Source organism: Centroberyx gerrardi, chromosome 15 (assembly GCF_048128805.1).
Source record: "Centroberyx gerrardi isolate f3 chromosome 15, fCenGer3.hap1.cur.20231027, whole genome shotgun sequence".
Lineage (NCBI taxonomy): Eukaryota > Metazoa > Chordata > Actinopteri > Beryciformes > Berycidae > Centroberyx > Centroberyx gerrardi.
The window spans coordinates 30449039-30454250 of record NC_136011.1 but is presented as its reverse complement, the minus strand read 5'-3'; positions in this window follow the sequence as shown (position 1 = coordinate 30454250).

Here is a 5212-nt window from a genome sequence, read left to right as displayed (position 1 = left end):
GCTTCAGCCGCTCCTACAGCATGTCAGTGTGATTTGTTGACGTCCCCCCCCCCCCACACACACACACACACACACACACATGCACACACACCCACACACACACACACTCACACACACACACATGCACACACACACACACACACACACACACACACCTCCCAAAGCTGAAATGAATCCTCCACCCTTGTGTCAAGTATTAAATTGGCCACCTAACGCTATCCTCTCTCTCTCTCTCTCTCTGTCTCTCTGTCTCTCTCTCTCTCTCTCTCTCTGTCTCTCTCTCTCTCTTTCTCCCTCTCTGTGTCTCTCTCTCTCTCTCTGTCTCTCTCTCTCTCTTTCTCCCTCTCTGTCTCTCTCTCTCTCTCCCTCTCTCTCTCTCTGTCTCTCTCTCTCTTTCTCCCTCTCTGTCTCTCTCTCTCTCTCTCTCTCTCTCTGAAGCATGTAGGCTACATAGAAAGAGAAAGAAAGCAGTATGTGTGTGTGAAAGACAGTATATGTTCAAGTATTAAATTGGCCACCTGTCGCTATCCTTTCTCTCTCTCTCTCTCTCTCTCTCTCTCTCTCTCTCACACACACACACACACACACACATAAACCCCCCTCTCCCTCCCTTTTCTTTCTCTCTGGAGCAAAAGCACAGACAGAAAGCAGTGTGTCTCTCTCTCTCTCTCTGTGTGTGTGTGTGTGTGTAATAGAGTATCTTCCTTGCACCGGTGCACATACCAAAGCCATCTACACACACACACACACACACACACACACACACACTCTGAACACACACACTCTCTGAATGCACTCAGTCGTCCTGGCATGTCGGTTCCTGTTTTTCGGAGGCTGGAAAACGATCGTGTTCCTCGTCTCGTCGCCTGCCAGTCGAGCGTGTGGGCAGACGACCCGCAGGCAGCCGGCCGTCACCACGGCAACAGGCTGAGCAGACCGAAGAGCCTCAACCAGGAAGAGAAACCAGCAGGAAGACAGAGAACAACACAACAACACAACAACAACAGAACAACGAACAAGAGAACAACAGAACAACAGAACAAGAGAACCAACAGGACAAGAGAACAAGAGAACAGTAGAACAGCAGAACAAGAGAACAGCAGAACAAGAGAACAGTAGAACAAGAGAACAACAGGACAGTAGAACAAGAGAACAGTAGAACAGCAGAACAAGAGAACAACAGGACAAGAGAACAACAGAACAAGAGAACAACAGGACAGTAGAACAAGAGAACAGTAGAACAAGAGAACAGTAGAACAGCAGAACAAGAGAACAACAGGACAAGAGAACAACAGAACAGCAGAACAACAGAACAAGAGAACAGTAGAACAAGAGAACAGTAGAACAGCAGAACAAGAGAACAACAGGACAGTAGAACAAGAGAACAACAAAACAGCAGAACAACAGAACAGTAGAACAAGAGAACAACAGGACAAGAGAACAAGAGAACAGAACAGCAGAACAGCAGAACAACAGAACAAGAGAACAGTAGAACAAGAGAACAGTAGAACAAGAGAACAGTAGAACAAGAGAACAGTAGAACAGCAGAACAACAGAACAAGAGAACAGTAGAACAAGAGAACAGTAGAACAAGAGAACAGCAGAACAGCAGAACCTGCTGCAGGCCGGACCTTCCTCACCTTTCCTGCTCTGACAGAGATGAACGAAGAGAAAATCTACAGTATAAACATCATCAGAACGTATCAGCAGAACGTATCAGCAGAACAGTAGAACAGCAGAACGTGCTGCAGGACAGAGATGAACGAAGAGAAAATCTACAGTATAAACATCAGCAGAACGTATCAGCAGAACAGCAGACAGGAGAGAGCAGAACATTCAAGCCAGAAGAGAAAATCTGCCTGAAAAACAGAACAGGAAACCAGAACCCGGAACCCGGATCAGATCCAGCAGGTCAGAGGTCAACAGGTAGGAACGGGAACCTGACAGCCGGGCTGCAGTATTCAGAGTTTTCTTCTTCAGGTGGAAAAGCCTCTGAAACTGAATTTGGGGCTTTTAGCTACTTTTAATATTCTGCTAACAGAATGCTAACCATCGGGGAAGATGGACGACTTCCTTTTCTTCTCCATCTCTTGTGTTCTGCATCCAAATGATTCAGATTTTCATAGCGTTGCATTAAACAGTTATTATAGTAGTTATTATTGCTGAGTAGCTGCTAGCTAACAGCTGGTTAGCACTGCTAGCAGACAATACAAACACATGCTTACCAGATATTCCCAATACACATCTACACTAAACTCTAACTTCATCACACCTAGCAGACAGCGATATGGAGACATCTGACCTAATTATGAAGAGACAGAGGAGGCTGAACTCGTCTGAAACCTCAGCAGCAGCTAGCCTGCAGACAGGAAGCAGTTCACCTGTTGCTTGGCAACACTTGGTAGTGAATCCCGAGGGAACTGATTTGTTGACCGAGTCGCAGCCTGCCGACGGGACGGCTCTCCTCTCCTGTGATATTGCTTAAATATATTTAGCTAATCATGTCAATCTGCCAGAGAGCTAGCTGCCTGTTGTCTTCTTTCCCAAACGATTTGCATTTTTCTGCAACAATCGAAAGTAACTGAAGGATGAAAATTCAAAAAGCTGATGTCAGACAGGAACACTCTCGTCATAGATTTAACCATTTACTGCAACAAATGGAAATACAGTTATGCTGGGCGCTGATCTTTAGATGCTCCCTGGATTAGCCGAGCAGCATGCTGAGCCAAAACAGGGAGCGCAGTGCAGAGAGTGGGCCCGAAGCAAGACACTGAATACAGTTTTAACCTTTGAGCCTCGTTAAGACTCTGAACTAGAAAGGTGGAGGCGGGGGTGGAGCAGCAGCGGGGAGCGAGGATCAGTGTAGAAGGGAGTCATATTTAAATGGACCGCCTTGATGTGAGAATGGCTGTGATTGGTGTATGACTGATTGGAAACGCTGATTCGATCAGCGGGCTGTCAGCTGATTGGGGCGTATGACTTCCTGCATGAACTAACGCCATGCTTCATTTAGCTGATGTTTTATTCCATCAAACTAAATGTAGTCCATCTAGAAGCTTCTGTGAGACTTTTTTTGTTTCTTGCAAAATCCCATTCCAGCCTGTTCTCCTGAAACGAGCCGGATGCTCCGTGTACGAAAACCTGTTTCTCCACCAGGAAGGATCAGGAGGAGGAGACAGTTTGTACGAATGTTCAAATGGATATTTGAGTTTGGAACAAAACTCTTCACTGACCTGCAGGCTGGTAGAGTCTGGTTGTGTTGAGCTGAAGAGGCTGAACACCTGACGTTCAGCCTGAACCTCCATCTGGTTCCGCTCCTTCACCCGGCTGAGATTTCCTCCTCGTTAGTCGTTTTCTGTGCGGGGGGGTCGATTTTCCCCGAACCGATCACTAGTGACTGACGTATCCGAACCGATCACTAGTGACTGAAGTATCTGAACCGATCACTAGTGACTGACGTATCTGAACCGATCACTAGTGACTGACGTATCCGAACCGATCACTAGTGACTGAAGTATCTGAACCGATCACTAGTGACTGACGTATCCGAACCGATCACTAGTGACTGAAGTATCTGAACCGATCACTAGTGACTGACGTATCCGAACCGATCACTAGTGACTGAAGTATCTGAACCGATCACTAGTGACTGACGTATCTGAACCGATCACTAGTGACTGACGTATCTGAACCGATCACTAGTGACTGACGTATCTGAACCGATCACTAGTGACTGACGTATCTGAACCGATCACTAGTGACTGACGTATCCGGCCGCTCTGACGTCACTTCAGTCACATGATGCTGGGCGTATTTACTGACTTTTTTGACAAAAATATCATCTTTGCAAAGACAATCTGTTGGTTCAGGAGGTGATTTCAAATGAAAAACTGTCACATGAACAGTTCAAGCTTTAGTCCCGCCCACAAAGGCGCTGATTGGCTCGATTGTTTTTCCGATGGAGAAATCCCCGTTGAATAGAGCGACACCGGACTCTGAATCGCTCTGAGGGACGAGACTCAGGAGTCTGAACCAGGTAAATACAGATTTTATAGTTAATGTTTCCTGGTGTGGTTTTGAACTCGGCTTGTACAGACAGCAGGTCTTAGAAAAGTCAGGAAGGACATTTTGAAAACTGAGATATTTAAATTGTAAAATTCAAAACAGCTGCAGATGGAACATCAGCTGCGGTGTGATGTGTCCTGGCTGCTTGTTGCTGATTTAAAGCTCCACATCATGTAAACAGGACTCCCTCTCCTCTGTGATGATAAAGGAGTTGGATGTGTATCTAAACATGGTGAAAGTATCAAAACTAAATCCACACAATCCATATTAGAAAAGCGAGCCTCTAAACGAGCCGTTTGGACTTCCGTAACTTTGTGGCGTCACAAAGGTTCGCTCATTATCATTTCTGTAAGAAATAATAGACTAACAAAGTGTTTTTTTCAAAGCGGTCGAGCGGTCGTCATCGTTTATTACCGGAGAGTTTTCCCTACCTGTAGCCGCCGGGCCGCGGCGTCTCACGTTTCGCTCTCGAAACGGTTAGCCGATCGGAACGGAGGGTCGTTAATATTAATGAGCCTTAAAGACACGGAGACAGAAACGGCCTGTTCTTGGTAAGGCTCAGAGAGATGCTGGAAAATGAACGTGGAGAAATGGATTGAGAGTGTTTTTGGTTCATGACACCACACACACAGCTTTGAATGGACAGAAAGACACTAAATAAACACTGGACAGTGAGAATATGGAGCTTTAAGAACTGAAACTTATCTTCTTTGTCTCGAGCATCAGATAAATTAAACAACTCAAACTCTGTATCCATCTTTGTGTTTTTGATCCCTGAGCTGATTTGTTGTCAGCGTTTGGATCAAAAGCTGCATCACAAACCTGCAAAATATGACTGATATGGACAAGATGGCGGCTGAGCGGCGGCTCTGACGGTCCGGACTCAGACTGAGGACGGAGCTGCAGAGCGAGCGGTGTGAACCGGAGGGAGTTTCCTCACCTCGTGTGGCGAGAACAGGATGAGACGAATCCCTCCGGACAGCAGCTGGAGACAGGCAGGAGCAATGGAAAAGACGGAGTTTCATTTTAGTTTTAACTCTAATTTAGAGTTTTAAAGAAGCTTTTCCCCTTCCACTCTGTATTATCTAATAACAGAAATGTCATATAATGTTTAAAATGAAAGAGGTTTTTCTGCCGGATCAGACTC